At 43.4% G+C, this 17,914-nt stretch overlaps 1 protein-coding gene and 1 long non-coding RNA gene across 2 annotated transcripts in view; both read right to left on the reverse strand.

Moving 5' to 3' along the window:
- Positions 1–17,914, reverse strand: part of MYO1D (myosin ID) — a 165,691-nt gene that overhangs the window by 135,091 nt on the left and 12,686 nt on the right. The gene's annotated exons all lie outside the window — the stretch shown is intronic.
- On the reverse strand, positions 1,464–4,277 carry LOC143169516 (uncharacterized). The gene is made up of 2 exons (XR_012996898.1): positions 4,183–4,277; positions 1,464–1,934 (listed from the first exon to the last, which is right to left on the reverse strand). It is a non-coding gene; the product is annotated as an uncharacterized LOC143169516 (long non-coding RNA).

Below are 17,914 nucleotides of genomic sequence, written 5' to 3' on the forward strand. Positions count from 1 at the left end.
TCTCAAAGCAGCAGATGAAGACATTCCACCTACAGCTGCCCATCCAGTTCCTTTGCCAAAGATTCCCTTCTGCCACGTCTGCTGAAGGGACAGTGATGGACAGCCGTGATCTCAGCCACCCCACATTCAGATTATCACTAACACCATTCCCTGTGGGACAGACACCAACAACTTCAGCCAGCTAACGTAAAGAGCGAGCCACAAGCAATGGAGGGGAAAACTAAATTTGCAAATCACAAAGCAAATACGTTTCACCACAAAATGTCCATTAACTATTCAGGCTGAAAGAAAGGACTTTTTGTCGTGCTTCCTTGAAAGCATGTCTGGTCAGGAAAAGCTTCCCACTTCTTGGTCATAGATTTGGCTCAGGTTTGTTGTTGGATTTTTTTCTTGTATTTTCTGATTTGTATTGGAAAAACTTCATGTCACCTAACAGCAATCTGAACCAGAATTGCAGTGAAATCCCCTCTTCATCTTTCAGTTTCTCCCCCATCAGCAAGAATCGAGCAGCAGGTGCCCTGGAAGACAAACCCTCAAGCCCTCTAGAAATGAGATTAAGTATGCATATCAGTGCTGAAAAGGCCTAATAAATAAACAAGGTTTGTTCTTCCAATTAAAGAGCAACTAATATTTTACAGAAAGTTTGGTTTAGAAATAAAAGGGTTTTTTTACTACAACCAAGCGTAGTGTGACTGACCTGGCAGATTCAACGTCAGGATCTTCTTCCCCCTCTCACTGAAGGGGCAGCTTCAAAAAGGGAAGAAGAGAAAGAAGGATACGGGAACTCTTCAAACATCCTTGTGGATATGGAAGCGCAGGGTAGGATAGGCAAGATAAGCAAATGAATTTGCACAACAGTTTTAAGCACTTCACTTCACATTCTTTGAATGGAAAAACATCTGAGCAGTAGGAGAGTTGTTATTTATGCATTCGTCATCCATTGCAAAAGGAGTGATTTTCTAAATGCCAACTGTACAATGATAATGCAGGGGGAACATTAGCAATATGGAAAAGGACTTAAATGGTTTGATTATTAAAACAGATTACTTGATTTACATGCTGCTTGTTCCATTGTTTTAAATTATCACCGGAAAGATTGTGTTCATTTACTTCCTTTAGATTTTACGTATTTTTTTCTGTCAAGATAGCTCCCACTCAGAAGCTGAAAGACTACTCAAATAATATTGTGAGACAGCACAAATACCACTCAGAATTAATACGCAGATAACCTGTAAAATATCTACAACTCATCTTCCACAAGCCAAGATGACTTTGCCCACACCATCACATTTTTAATTCTAGGTCAGTGGAATTCAGAGCTAGTGAAATGATTTAAAACAGGATCTTTTAAGACGACGTATGAGCCCAAGAATTCAGGCAGGCTCCTACTTCTGTAAAGTATCATTTGTTAGGTAACGAGCATTAGTTAATGACAATCACCGAAAGTCAGAGCAATGCTACACTGTTTATCAAAAAGTTTAATAACGAAGTTTTCAGTCACTATTTATTTACTGAAAGCACAATTTTAGCCTAGAGTGGTGGTCAAGTGCGTACTCTCAGCTTTGGCAGATCTAATTACACACTCAAAACCAGCAGCACAGAGTAAACCTGCACCACTGTTTATTTCCAGGATTACCACATTCATTTTTGACACGTGTAACAAAGCAGTTGGCCCAGTTTAAAGCAGGGCGTTAGATGAAATGACCTCCACAGGTCCCTTCTAAACAACATTGCTCCACGGCTATGACATACATGTTGCAGCTTCAAATAACAGCCGACAGTAATTGTTATTTCCAATAATAATCTTTTTTTTTTCCAGAAATCAGTTTAATTAACAGTTCAGAGCTATGACACATCCTCCTCCAAATGCAGCTATGTTTCTCTTTTCCTCCTGTGAGCAATCAGCTGCTAAGCCCTTGCCGAACAGCAACATTCTGCAATGAAATACAAAGAAATACACTTTGAATCAAGAAGTTTGGCAGTCACAAACTGTCAATCTCTTTAAATCTTTTAAAAATATATACAAAATCATCTATTAGATGGACAAATTCTTTTCTATATTATTTTTCCTACTGTTTTAAGTTAAGAGGTTTGTATTATCCTTCCCACATTCATCCGATTGTCTCTTCTGCAGCAGGGATATCTCATCAATACTTGTACAGTTGGAATAACAGAGATCGTACTAAATTACTAATAACTAGAAACTTAGAAACGTTCACATATCAGCTCCCCAGCACTCTTAGCGATCGTCTTCCAGCAGGCAACAAATGAGGGAAACGGATCCATTGCCAGTTTTCTAAGGACTTCTGAAAACAACGGAGTGCTTCAAGTTTCTCAAAATACTTTGCTTTCTTATTTGGAAAGCATTAGCAATCCATACATTTAGGCATCTACCAGCAATCCAGGAATACAACTGTCAACCATTATATATCAGTCCACACGCATCATGACTTCAGTTCTGTAAAACCCACATAAAACGCACGCTTATCTGATGAGAAGCAGCGGCAAAGCCGACATCCTCACCCCAAAGTGGCCTTTTGTTATCTAATGAGATTCTGTTCAGATCTGGCTCAAGCATAACACTGTTTTCCACTCCTATTAATGAAAGAATTTAAACCCACAACACACACAACCCCTATTACTTGCATTTTAAATATTTAATATATTGTGATGCAACAGTCACTACTACCTTACTCTGTGTGTACATAGGGCATACACACTGAGTATAGTATTTTCATTAAGGTTTCTATTTACATAAGGCTCCTCCTTGCAAATATTGGACACACTCTTCTTGGCCTGCTTCTAACTGAATCTGATTAATAAAGTAATCACTTATACAGTCCAGTAAGAAAACGCATCTATAGCTTTGGGATACAATGAAATGGTTTGATGGACTTGCAGATAAGGACAGGATTCAAGTGTTTCATTCACATCACTTTCATGCAGTGCCAACAAAATTACTACAAATCCTGGTTTTGTCAAAAGGAGAGTGGAATGTATTTATGAAATGACTTTTTTCCTCCTAAATATATTCAAGAGAGACTTACAGGAACAGAAATAAAGCTTAGTTATTTCCTGTTCACATCTTTGTCCTTTGAGAAAGAGAACAAAGGAATTTGACACTTCATATCTACACTCATCTTGAGCACCCATTCTTCGGCCTTTTAACTAGAGTACAGACTTGCATTAACGGTTAAGGAAATACTCCTACATACAGAAAAATCACAAGCTTCGATAAGTTGCTGCTACGTTGCACAGGTCATTAATGCTGATAAGCAAATGCCAGGAAATAAGGACAGTCATTAATACTATATCTTCACTTCTCTCAAAGCACCAGGTCAGAGAAGATAAGAAACAGCTAATTATTTTTTCTACTTCTCTCTCATGCAAGCAAGCTTCGTCTTTTCAAGCTACTTGCTTGCGTAGTGAAAAACTGTCTCAGTCCTAAAAGAATTACAGTTCAGCAGTGAAAATGCCAACAGTTCTAGGAAACGGGCCACGCAAAAACCCTTCTGAACTGCCCAGTAACTTGATACAAGAAAAATCCTTTCCTTAGTCCAAATCTGTTGATGTCACCTCAAGCAAAACAGACCAGGGATCCAGAACAGTTTAACACCATTTGAAACGTCAGTTCACCCTGAAAATATCTCATCTGGGCTGCAGCTCATCCGATTCTGGAGAAGAGAACAATAGATACCCACTAGCCAAAGCAGTGTGCCAGGACCAAGGACTCCTGCTCTGCAAACACTAAGTGGAAGCCCTAAAACACAGGAGCAATATGTTAAAACAAACAAACCAACCTGTGCAACCAGCCAGCAATGGTAACTCATGATTTCCCCTCTACTACATAGCGCTGCTTTACCAGTGTTATTCCTTAAATTCTTTCTCTTTCCCCTTTTTTCAGTGGGGATAGTGGGGAGCGAGGAGAGGCGGGGAGGGAAGGAAGGCTGGAGGGAGAGGAGATAACAGAAAAAGTGTAATTCCATCAGCTCAGGTTTGAGGGTTTGTTTCCACTTAGTTTAAACAAGTCAAACTATTTACTGTCCTTCCGCAAACCACTAGTAACTCTTCGTCACAATAACCATCTCCATTTCTTCTAATTTTTCCTATTTTAAATACAGAGAAACAAAAATGTTTGTAGTTACTAAAACAAAAGCTTGCTAATATTTTATGAAGTCATACCAACATTTCCTTGTCTTTCCTGACTGCATCTCCTCCCACAGCATCCTTGAGCCTCATGAATGTTTTCTAGAAGCACGCTGAACTGGTGGCTGGTATCACGCAGAGCATGTAGTGTCCTCTAATCCTCCTCTGCTGCCGATCCATGACCTTGCAATTTACAGCACATTACTCATCTGTAAATGAATGGCTCGGTGTTTTGTATTATTGGATTTCATCCATGAGGCGATCCAGCCATCTTCAGGAGGAGCACCACCTCCCCCATTCGTGCCATCACTAACGTTATGAATCTTGCTTTTACACAAAGGCGACCTCAGCAATATCTGTATCATCTTTGTGATCCGCTGCGGGGAGATTCTTGTTCCACAGGCCAGTTGATGCAAAGCAGCTCACAACCACAGTGTCCTTGCTAGCTCCTTGTCAAGCAGACGTTTCGCCAGCCACGCTGCCTAGCACCTGCAGCAGTCCTGGAGGAGGGATCTTTCCCAACAGAGAAAGTATGTTGCACATACACTCCCAGAGCTCTCCAGCAGACCACATTCTGCACCACACACCATGGCTGCTCCCACAGGGCACCTTAACATAGGCCAGGTTACATTTTTTTAATTTGAGTAGCCCTGCAGGACAAAGCCAGCTTGCCAAACCCATGCAGAGAGCAGCGCTGCATTTTCAGCCTGCCAGCCCTGCATCTGGGTTAACCAGCACACTGCCACAAGCCTTCCACTAGATACCTACATTCAGGCAGGTGAAATTTTGGGGTTGATTCATCAACTGCATTGACGAGGTTTCCACTGACTATATAAAGAGATCTTAACATCACTAGGTCCTGTGTGGTGTCCACATTGCCTAAGTGGGGTTCACCTCCTGGTAGGAGGTCTCTGCAGCTTCTTCCCTGGGGTCCCTGGTCTGAGAATATGGTGGCAAAAGGCAAAAGCCAGCTCTGCGTAGAGCCACCTCAGCTCTGCAGCTTTGCTGGCTGGAGCTCCACGGGGTGAGACAACAGCGATACGACTCCCCAGCCCAAAAGCAGCACGGGCGCATTCTCCCAGCACCACGCCTAGGCTGCTGTGCTCTGCCAGGATGGAGCTGCTTCTGAATGGGGCTCACATACACCTTTATCAATGCTGTGGTTAATTTGCAACCAGATCATCCACTCCAGGGCAACTGAGGATTAAATGTACAGGAAATAAAACAGGTATTACTAAAACTAAACATTAACTTACTGCTGCTTGACTATCTTGTTTTTAAGCCCCCCATCCCCCTCATTAAGTAGGGAAAGAAGATGGTGCTAACACCCAGGCGACACTGACGATGTAAAGCACCATTTCAGTTTCAAACAGTGTAACAGTATACACAACATAAAACATCACCTCCACAAACTAGGCAGACTTGCAGAAATTCGGGATTCTTTTTGATCATTTATTGCCGGCCTCCTTACTTACTGGTCACCCCCACCCAAACAAGGGCAGTATTCATATTCCTGTTTTAACTGGGTTGGTTCAGAGTGCTGTGCTCCTGAAGTCCCTTCCTTCATCATCTGCTTTAACTCTGTTTCCAAAGAGATCTCAAAGGAGAATACATAACTAAGCTCCATTGGTATGAGCAAGGTGAAACTGCACTGACTGCGTAACACACTTCTTCCTTCAAAGGTTCGTAAACAGACGGTCCTTTCTTCTTGTTAACAGCAGCCTCTGTAGAGTAAACTAACACAATCATACGATACCATGGGCTTCATGATACACTGACCAACTGTTAATACACAAACTAACATACATCACGCACCATATGGCATGTCAAAAACTGCAGAGAAGTGTGCGACTGCTTATTTAAACACCGGTTCTTGCTGCACTTCTCAGTTTCTCCACAGCGTTGATTGCTTTGTAAATGTGTAATTTTAACGCAAAGGCTAAGAAGATGGGCACGTTTGATGTTTTCATCACATGCTAATCAGATATAAGCAGTATATAACAAAACAAAGGTATCAGAAGGTAGTCTTTTAAACGCTTCTAAACTATACCACCACATTGGCCAAGCAGCGGTACCCATTTTCAAATTACAGCGTGTTGGATGCCAATTACTTCAACACCACTGCAATTATTGAGGCTGTTATATTCATAGTTTGATCAGAAATAGCAGTGTGCTGTGCAGCCGAGCATTATTTGACAGGTTTTGCAACTATTCAAGTGACGCAGAGAAAAAAATCAAAAATTCACAAGGGACCAATTCCTCATGTTCAAACTGAAAGGACTGTCAAAATACCTAAACAGATTAAAGAACCGTAGGGACAGGCAGCGGACCTGCCTGCAAAAGGTGTGCCCAGGTCAAGGACCTCCTGCAGCAGGTGGCTGAGCTGCAGAGGCGGTGAGAAGACTGTGTAACATCAGGGAGGCAGAGAAGGAGCTAGAGAGCTGGTTCCAAGCCCAGTCTGCAGCGGACCCACAGCCCACAGCCAAACAGCCAAAACCTCCCCCACCGGCACACACAGAAGGGAGCGGGGGGCCAATAATGCAGAAGAATGGACGGTTGCAAGGACAAGGACCAGCAGGAGGAAGAGACTTCCCCCGAAGCCTGAGGTGCCCTTGCAGAACCACTTCACCGCTCTGCAGGCCGAAGAGGAAACTCCTGTCGCACCAGGAGAAGCGCTGGAGCTGAGTAATGCAGCCCAATCTGCCCCCTTATAACAACCAGCGCCACGAAGAAAAGGCGACGGGTGACAGTAGCAGGCGACTCTCTTCTGAGAGGTGCGGAGGCACCCATTTGCCGACCGGACGAACTCTCTGGAGAGGTGTGCTGCTTACCGGGGGCTTGTATCAGGGATGTCACTGAGAGGCTACTGAGCCTCCTACAGGCCACTGACTATTATCCGCTGCTGCTGTTTCACGTGGGCACCAGTGACCCAGCCAGGAGCAGTCTGAGGACTATCAGGAAGGACTACAGAGCCCTGGGAGCGGCGGTAAGGGACTCGGGAGCACAGGTAGTTTTTTCATCAATCCTGCCGGTCAAAGGGAGGGGGTTTGAAAGGGCCAGTCCAATCTGGCGAGTCAACAAATGGTTACGGGACTGGTGCCAGAGCCAGGGGTTCGGCTACTTAGACCATGGGACTCACTTTGAGAAACCTGGTCTACTGGGGGCTGACGGGGTCCATCTGTCAGAGAAGGGGAAGAGTATCTTCGGTCATAGGCTTGCCAAGCTGGTGAAGAGGGCTTTAAACTAGAGATGCCGGGGGAGGGGAACCTCAATCCATCCCACTCCTACCAGTTTGATGCCAGGGCCAGCAATAGATGCCCAGAGCCTGGAGAAGGAACACAGGTCAGCAGGAGAGCGCCTGAAGAGCAGCACAAAGGAACTCCAGCCAGCAAGACAGCTTCATCCGGGGCCCAACTTCAATGCCTCTGTGCAAACACACATAGCGTGGGGAATAAACAAGAGGAGTTAGAGACGTGCACACGCCTGCAGGGCTATGACCTTATTGGCATCACGGAGACGTCATGGGATGGCTCTGATGATTGGAGTGTTGGGATGGAGGGATACAGGCTCTTTAGGAAGGACAGGCAGGGGAGATGAGGAGGGGGTGTCGCCCTCTATGTCAATGACCAGCTGGAGTGCATGGAGCTCTGCCTGGGGATGGATGAGGACTGACCGAGAGCTTGTGGGTCAGGAATAAGGGAAGACAGGGACAGGTGACATTACAGTGGGGGTCTGCTACGGGCCACCTGACCAGGAAGACTAAGAGGATGTGGACACACACAGACCTGTTGGAGCGGGTCCAGTATCAATACAGGCTGGGGGATGAAGGCATTGAGAGCAGCCCTGCCGAGAAGGACTTGGGGGTACTGGTGGGTGAAAAGCCGGACACGAGCCGGCAATGTGTGCTCGCAGCCCAGAAGGCCAATCGTATCATGGGCTGCATCCAAAGAAGTGTGGCCAGCAGGTCGAGGGAGGGGATTCTGCCCCTCTACTCTGCTCTGGTGAGACGCTACCTGGAGTCCTGCATCCAGCTCTGGAGCCCTCAGTATAAGACACGAAGCTGTTGGAGCGGGTCCAGAGGAGGGTCACAAAAATGATCAGGGGGATGGAACACCTCTGCTATGAAGAAAGGCCGAGAGAGTTGGGGTTGTTCAGCCTGGAGAAGAGAAGGCTTCGGGGAGACCTTCTTGCAGCCTGTCAGTACTTAAAGGGGGCTGATAAAAAAGATGGGGACAGACTTTTTAGCAGGGCCTGTTGCGACAGGACAAGGGGGAATGGCTTTAAACTAAAAGAGGGGAGATTTAGACTAGATGTAAGGAAGAAATTTTTTTACCATGAGGGTGGTGAATCACTGGCCCAGGTTGCCCAGAGAGGTGGTGGATGCCCCATCCCTGGAAACATTCCAGGTCAGGTTGGACGGGGCTCTGAGCAACCTGACCTAGTTGAAGATGTCCCTGCCCATGGCAGGGGGGTTGGACTAGATGACCTTTAGAGGTCCCTTCCAACCCAAACTATTCTATGATTCTATTAAATCAATGGTATCAACCCAGTAACCTACATTAGCAGATTGCAACCCTTTACAAGCCATTGCTCATTTATAATAGCACCTTTATTGCCGCTTCATGAACCCTGGAATTGGTCTATGGCCCTTTTATTTTCCTCTCTCTCCGTCACATTGTACCCAACCTTAATTTAAAAAAAAAAAGAGGGAAAATTGTTAGACACCGCTGTCTTCACACAACAACTGCAAGCAACGAAAAGAGAAGTCCAGCTAGGCATGGATTTTTAGCCATGGTCAGCCAAAAGTCAGGTAGGTGGTCTGCGTTGGCGTTCCCATCATTAAATCCCCCCAGGAAGTTCACAGGTTCACAAGGAGCATTGGTGGAATGAGATAACCCCAAGCGTAGTCAGACTTGGGCTCAGAACAGCAGAGCAAGCAGTTGTTTGTATACATTACATTAATCGGTAACTAACCCCATTCGGCCAGCACACGCAGATCTATAGCAGAAAGGGCAATTCAGGAGCAAAATGAGCTGCAGCGTGAGCAAAGACAGTTTATTAACTGTGACCACGGAACTAGCCAGACAAGCAAGCAGGATTTCTGGCAGCACCACTTACTCTAGGATCAAGGTATTATTTCAGCTATTGACAGATTATTCAGTGAGGCATCCAAACAAAAGTCTGTTTCAAATAAAAAAGTCTGCCATTATAGAAGGACACATGCTGCCAGGCACTCCCAGGCAGAACTGCAATTACAGGCATTGCCTCCTTCACAGCTGGCACTCACAATCTATAATCATAATAAAAAGTAGGACATTAAAAGAACAAGCATCGTGTATAGATCCGAAGGAAACAAATACAATAAAAATAGCTGTAAACTAGTTCCAGTGACCTGTGGACCACAAAACCCTCCAGCAGAAAGACCTGTACCTTCCTCCATAGCAAAATAATTCTGTGCCAGGCTGGTACCTTCACCAAAAGGAACATAACTTTGAAAATCAACCCCTCAGCCAGTTTGTCCAAGGCTTGTGCAGCTGGTCTGTCAGCAACTCATTGACTTGGTTCATTCCTTTAGTGCCTGATAAACCCATAGTAAATACATGACAAGTATTTTGACCATATAATACTAATCTGACTTTTCCCAAGATGACAGTTAATGTCACCTCGCAGACAGAGTACCATAAAAGCTTTAAACAGGAAAAACACTTTCAGCAAGTTAATTCCTCCACCGCTGATAACATTCCCTGCTTTGTCTTAGGGCTGAGAAGCTCGGTGAAACTTTCACACAGGTATCAAACAAGAATGCCGGACTGTTCTTGGGACAGAGGGATCTTAGTGCCAGAGCATTCTCCATGATTGCTCCTGCCACGCTCTCCTGGGCCAGGGAGAGAAGGCGCACAGACAGAGCAGGAGGGGTTGGGTGAGATGAGCTGCCTCTTACACAGACACCCACAGCTGCAAAGAGAGCAGCAACTGAGCCCCAGGACCACCTTCAATCCCTGTTCACCGATATGGACATGAACGCTGGAGAGCTCAGAGGACACCAAAGTTTATATTCAACGCAGTAGTGAAACATCAGCTGCACAGTTCGTACAAATCATAAAATGACTTAAGAGGAGGAAAAGGAAGTAAGTTTCCAAAACAGGATTAGACGCTAATGTGAAACTCCAAGATGCACTGACAAGCACAGGCAAAAGCCTCAGCTGCTCCTGATACAATCTAGTTCTCGTCAAGCTTTGCTTTCCCAGAATTTGAATGTGCAAGGAAGGGGTCAAGAATGACCCAATGAGGAGCTGCTCTCCAGAACCTTCCCTGGTGCGGCACTAAGGCAGTTTCTCCAAAACTTAAAACATGTCCAGGATCTTGAGAAATCCTGCGTCTCCAGCATACTTCAGGGAACACAGAACATTTTCAGCACCAGACCTTTTCTCTTCCCTCCTGCTGCAGCTGAGCAGGACATGAGCAGGGCACTAGCACTTAGCAGTCACCTGTCGCTGTGCTCGGTACATCCCCACTCTGCCTCACGGTCCCTCTCACCCAAGAGCTGCTTCTGCTGCCGTCTCTGCTGTCCCCTCTCTGAAAGCAGACCAGTTTATAGCATTTTCTGTGTGAAGTTTTGGGGGACACAGAAGGCGGCAATTTACTTTAAGCAAACAAACATTCAAAATGCTGATTCTATCTAAGCCTCTCCCCCCCCCCAAATCAAATAATTTAAGGATTCCCTAAATGGAAATGCAACTCACATAAGGCTTAAAGGTCATCTCAAAGGAAAACTGTATGCAACAAAAAATGGCCTGTCGATTCCATGCACATTATTCCAGACTGCCTTGTCTCCATTTAGGGCAAAGACAAAAAAAAAGGAAAATTAAGTAGCTGGTCAAAGGGAATTTAAGGAGGTTCTTAACAATTATTTTCAATATCGGGGAAAAGGATTTAAAGGCACCTCAGCTGTGGCTACTAAGCCAGCAGTACTAGACCTCACGTCTTGATCCTCTGAACACATCCTTGGTGGCAGGCTTGACCACATCTCATCCTGGGTGAAGCCATACGAAATACTCCTCTTGGGCTGCACCACTGCTCAGCGGAGTCCACACTGACTGCGTGGCACCTCTTGGAGTTTTTCCACAAGAACGAGACACACGGGAGTTGCACGCTGCAGCCTCAAAGCACTTTGGATAACATGAAAACAGAAGGCTTTTCTGACTGTTTTCTCGCTTTCCTGACTGTTGGCACTCAGGATCGTCACTGATCAGCAAGATAACTGAAGGGAAATGAGACACAGCTATTGGGATATAGTAAATAAGGAAAGTGTGCCTTTATAAACATACCTCACCTGTGTCTTATTCCTCTATGCACTGACACTTTGAATGTTGCTGCCACAACAGAGACCACATCAAGCTTTAAACTGTTTCCTTGTTAAAATCACTACTTTTATGCCAGATAATTATGTCTTACATAATATGGCCTCTGTCCAAACTAACAAAAGCTTTCTGAAGAAATCAACATGCATGCCTTAAATTAGAGTTGCTTTAAGATTTTCAGTAAACAAACTCTTTACCAATACCATACCAATCTCTCAGCTATTTCAGACGTATGATATGCCTTTATACCTTATTAAAAAAAAACAAGTAAAAGCATCTGCCAGCTGGTTCTTTGCACTAGGAACTACAACTATCATGTGCGGCCGTAAAATGTGACTTTGAAAATTATGTATAGATAGGCCTACACGTTTAGTATTTTTAAGTTCTTTTGATAACCTGCATTTATTATAAAAAGCAAATCACAATCCTTTCACAAATATCCTTCCCTTGAACTACTCAAAAAAGTATCTTAGAGTCAACATCAACTCGGCACAAGATGAGTGAGGAGCTTAAGCACACACAAGCCAAAAGGAAACCAAACTACTAAGGAAAATGGAATTACATCCTGCCAGACTAACAACTTGTCTGTTTGCAGAAAGATTGACTGTATGAAATATATGCTATTATTTTATTTTTTTTACAAGGAAAACACTTACTCTAACACACAGTCTTCAGTGGCTGTTCCCTGTCCACTGACTATGTTTACTTTCAGTACAGCATCGGTAAGAAAACAGCATACACATCACCACTTCTGCTGGTTAAAGAAAGAATTAAAAACACGGGACAACGCCATAACCAAACATAGTGCTGCCGCTGTGACTGCAGGTTGCATACATCTTGCATCTCGGGCAATGACAATGTTATATAAACATTCAACAGTCATTTTTAGTCCTCCTACCCAACCATTACAATCTGAGAGAGAGAGGCTGAAAGTTTTCTAGAGCATATAAAACTTCGGTTCAGGTAAGTGCTTTCTGCCCTGAACAGAGCCTCAGTAAAATAAACAAACTTCCATGAAATTTATGGATGCACTAACAATAACTCTTGTTGGCCAACAAGGACAGATTAAAAAAGAGAAATGCCAGCAACCTACTCCTGAAGTCAAAACTAAATTCCTGTTCAAAATAAAATACAACAGTAGAGCTGCTGAGATTCGGAGCTTTTCAATCAAAACTAATTCATGTCTCAAATGTTGCTAGAATTATCACAGTAATGAATTCTCCCTTATCACTCGCTTCTCAAGGATCTTTTAAATGTGTGTTACTCTCTCACTAAATCTGAAAAGCTTAATCTTAATCCAGAACACTACTAAAGAAATCTCTCTGATAAACCCAGTTACTTTTTCACTTTCAGAAAGATTATTACAAGAATATTCAAAAAATTCAGTCTGGCAGCCTGACACATCACTTTATCCCGCACAGTCCCACAGAAGATATTCAGAGTTGTCTGCAATGCCAGTTCATATGCCTTGGAAAGACAAACTTTAGAATAAAGCTATAGCTGTCACCATGTCAATTCAGAAGGATATTGTATTCCTTATCCGTAAGTATGTGCATTGCATTCTCTGAACAAAGAAGCAATGGTACTTGCGATGTTTAGTGAGGGTCTGACAGAATATCATTCCACATTCTCACATGGATGGCAAACATGTTAGAAAGATATCTGTAAAAAGGAGATTTCAGTACTGAAGCTCTCGCTCCGGCAAAAGTTTGAGACAGGAGACAGCATGAGAAAATGTTATGGCAGATAAAATGTGATTCTAACTCTTCAGAGTAACACTCCACTACATGGCAGCAATGACTTTCTCAATCTCCACCTGCCAAAATAAATTTACTGCCATTTAAGGTTGTTAAAATTTTTCCCCGATTAATCATTGCTTCACTGCAACATCTGTCCAAGATGACTGTTTTGCTAAAGCTGGTTAGCCCACTGCAGTACATTATGCAACCGCAGGCCATGCCGACGCTCTGGCGTAACGTTAGTCTGTGCCAGCCACGAAGGGAAGAGCAGCAAAAGGAGTGGGAGCTTTCAAGGGTGGAGTATATCTAATAATCACAGGGCTGAAAAGCACCATCCCTCCCAGTGACACAACCAACCTGAATCCAGTGAAGCTGGACCACCACTGAGCAGACAGGGTCCTGCTAAAAACACTTCCCTATCCGAAGAGTTATTCCCATTTTGACAGAAGGAATTTAAATTGAGAAGAATGAACCCGTTTAGGTTTCCTACAGGTCACCCTGTTGTTGAAGCCCCGAGGGAGCACTAAAGCATTGATAACAATCTCCTTTTAGGAAGTAACATCTGTAAATATTAGGAAGTAATTCTGTAAATTATGGAACCCCAGAAGAAGCATCCTAACAAGGCTAATTTCATCCTGGAAATACATAGCTCACGCTTTTATTTAGGCCCTAGTGATTAGCTTCACTCATTTAATCCGTAAGTGGAGACAACTGCCTCCCATTTAACCTTCTCATTAATTTCAAAGTCAATTCTTCTTTAAACACCTGTCTGATACACACACAGCAAAGACGACTGCTCCTGGCTCCAAACAAACTGTTTATAAACGACAAGACAGGCCAGAAGACAAAGATGTTAACAACAAAATGCTGGGAAATGGAAAAGAATGGGAAAGAGTCTCTTGAGCAGACAAAAAACCTGATACTACAAATCTTTTTAACGTCTTCTATTCCAGTTGTGTGTTCAAGTTCATCACACCAGTATTTGAGAATTGCCACACAAGACCCAACTGCAGACGCTGCTACTGGTGATGAATTTTCCGGCAGGAAGGTCTTGCTTTGGATAAGGCACTAGGAACTTTTACCTTCCTTTTGGATGTTTCAGCAGACGATGCTCTGAGAAGAGATCACAATGCTAGTAGCTGGGGTACTGTTTTCTGTACCTGATCAGACCAGTTGCTTGCTCTCTGGGGAATCTGCACAGCACAGTTTCCAGATCAAAAGTGTTTTCCCCCCAGTTCTCTCATGCCCCATCCCGTCAGCTCCGAGATCTGCACAGCCCCTGAAAAATGCAACTACGCAGCAGTTCACCAATACAAAAACAGGTCCTTGCTGCAGCTGTAGTTTTGCAACAGCGAAACTATCATTGAAATGGAGATTACCCAGGGACTATCTAGGAAATTAAAAACTGGGACTGGTGTGGCTCACACTAAATCACCACCAGCGCTCCCACAGGCTGCTGCAAGCAGGAGTCTGAGGTCTACAGAAACCAGCCACGACGTAGAGTCAATGGCAGGAATAACACGTTATTGCTTCCTGAAAGATGACCTTGGGCAATTTCCACTCCCAGTTATAAAATCAAGGCAGTTGGGAGGGCAGGGTAGCAGCAAAAACATTAATGGAGACACACTCCAACTTCACCTGGGGTTTTTGTTTGTCTTTAGGTGGACAAATGGGGGATGAAAAAGCAAGCTTGCAGATAAAGGCTACCAGTTTAGTGACTATTGGACAAAATATTAAGTAGCCTAAATAACACACATTGTAATGGCATGCCCTATTTTCGCTATATGTGGATCTGGCAAATATGAGTCATCTTTGGAGGAAATCCCAAACTGCTCTCCTAGCACAGTCATATCTGTAGATAGAAAAGAAGGAACTAAGTCCATAACAAAAAAAAGCCACCTTCACGTTAACACTGGTGTTGGCCAAATTTGTCAGGGAATTGCCAGCTGGACAATTTTAAAGCAAATGTCGATTAAGATCACAGGATGGTTATATTTGGAATAAGAGGAACAATCTCATATACTATCTTCGCAAGTATGATCTAATAAATAAGTTTTCATGAGATCCCAAAATACACTTGGTAAGAAAGCAAGACAAACCGAGACAAGTAGATGCTATCTACTTAATAGGAAGGTGATTTATTATTACTATTTCAACAACTTCTCTATGATGTAATTCAAGGCAAATCTAGCAAGAAAAATCCAAGCCACATGGAGAATGGCTAGTTACACTGCAAATGTGAAATCCAAAAGCAAAAGAGTGACAAACACTGCAGTGGGATCCAGAAGCACCAGAGAATGATTAATAGTGTGTATAATTACAGAACGTAACAGCAAAGCACAGACTTACACCAGGGTAACAAGAGCGATGCTTCTGTGGCTTCCAGAGGGTCAAGTGCTGGCTAAACAGCAAGGCCCTTAAGAATATTTCTGAAGACTGACATGTAAGGTAACTATGCCAGAAAGAAAAACTTAACACAAATACACTCGGAAAAGAGCATTTCAGCTGACATCCTCTATGAGCTCTCTGACGGGACAGGCTGGAGCCGGGAGAGTCAGTGAGCAGACGGTGGGAATCAAGTGCTGAGGAAAGGGTAAGGGAGGAAGGAGCTCTGTCACCCCCAGTAAGCAGCAGTCCCAGGACCCCCAGCATCACCTTGTGCAACCGGTTCCCACCCTGGAAGGCTCTTGAGGATCGTGAACAGAAAAGCAATGGATCCTTTTTCCAGCCAAATCAGTTCCCAGGCATCAGCACCTGAAAGCACCTAAGGGCCAGGACATCACATCTCTAAAGTTCCTGTGAAAGTGAACTCTGACATCACCTGCTCCACAAAATCCTTCTGTTGCCAATACCTTCTCTGTGTTCACTCAGAAGTTCTGTGAGACTGAAGACTAATCCACTCTGAGTGAAAATGTAATTTCAAAGGCAAAATCCTTGGTGCGAAAACTCTATGGCAGGACAAGTTAATCCAAGTTAATACTGGACAGCCCAAGGGGTTGATGGCAGTGACAGCAGCACTGGGCAGGGAGGTAAACACAAGGCAAGATTACAGACTGAGAAATAATATTCACCACTGGCACCTGTGATTTATTTCATGGGTCTCATGATAACTATTGTTTTTTTTTTTTTTAAATACATCCTCCTAGAGTAAATGAATACAACTGTCTTCACTCGTTTTAAGAGAGGTTTTTAGCTTTCATCACTGTAAAGAGAAGTTTGAAAGCAACCACAGCATATCCCAAAGGCTTAAATGTCAGAAAGCAGAAAACAATCTGTGAATGGTTGAGTTTGTCAGTGCTGCTCACTCACCCCTTACACACACACAGTGAGTGTCCTTACTGATAGATAAGTACATGATATGGAATAGGATGTTTTTTCATGTTATCTCCTCCCCACATTAAAAAAAAGGGGACTATTTGGCACTCATAGCACTGGAGTGTACAAAGAGTACCAAAACCCAGGTCGAACCTACAAAGGAATTGCTGTCTTCAGTGACAGGAATTTTTAGTTTGCAAAATATCCATTGCACTCTATTACTCAGAGAATGATAAAATGAGAGAGTATCAAAGGCTCCCACTATCCATGTGGACACCCAGTGATGACCAGATGGGTGGGCACAATTGTGCAATTTTCCTACATGCTGTTACACAGCAAATTACTTGGGATCTGGCCATTAGTGCTATCAGCTTCTACATCAAATGCCTCATTAAGATAAACAGAGGCTGCTCATTTATCTTAAACTGTTTTGGGCTAAGACAAGCCAATACATCTACATATGAAAGGTTAGGGGGTTAGGGGTTTTTTTCCCCCCCCTGAAAGCTTTCCCAGATGGGTTATGGGGCTTACCACGCTCATCAAGAATTTGGCACTTAAGGTGAAAAATACTTTGGCAATGCACAAAGCATGTGAAAGTGGTGTGGGAATTACTATTAGAACAAGATTTCTGACATACAACCGACGTACATGTATTGAAGAGCCTTCAAAAAGGCAGCAGAAGTGTCTTGACAAAAATAACCCACAATACTGATCCTGACTACTTAAATGTTTGAGCTCTCCAAAGTCTTCCCACATCCCTACTACAACATAAACCAGACCTACTGACCAAACCAGTCTTTCTGTAAGAACCTGTTAATTTGTTCCATCCTGCAATTTATTTTGCTTTAATACTGTACATTAGTAAATGTAACCCTAGCAATTTTTTCCTTTAATTTAGTCAAGGCGCTACAAAATGTCTTCAAAATTCACTAAGTTTACTGTATTTAACTTCTGTTGAATTTTTCTAGATACCAGGACAAAACAGGAAAGGCAGAAGGTTAAAATATCGTATCAGATGGAGTTTAACATTTTAAAAGATTGTGACCCAATTCAACAGCTTCCCTGAGTCAACTACAATGTTTGCTACACAATACGTTTTTACTGCTCCCAAGCTAGTTTGTACAATAAAACAAGTGAAATTACTCTGATGCGTCTATCTGTACAGGTCTACTCACTAACTTTAGTAAACAGCCTCTTAGCAAAGCAGCTGAATTGCCAGTTACGAATCAACTATGGAAAAAAACTCCCGGGAGGAGACCAAGATCGACTAAAGAGTTTTCTCCCCAAATTCAGTAGCAACAAATCTGGACTGGCCTCTAAAGTTAATCATGGCCTATGGTGTGTCACCAAAGC

This window comes from Aptenodytes patagonicus, chromosome 20, assembly GCF_965638725.1.
Source record: "Aptenodytes patagonicus chromosome 20, bAptPat1.pri.cur, whole genome shotgun sequence".
In the NCBI taxonomy this organism is placed as follows: domain Eukaryota; kingdom Metazoa; phylum Chordata; class Aves; order Sphenisciformes; family Spheniscidae; genus Aptenodytes; species Aptenodytes patagonicus.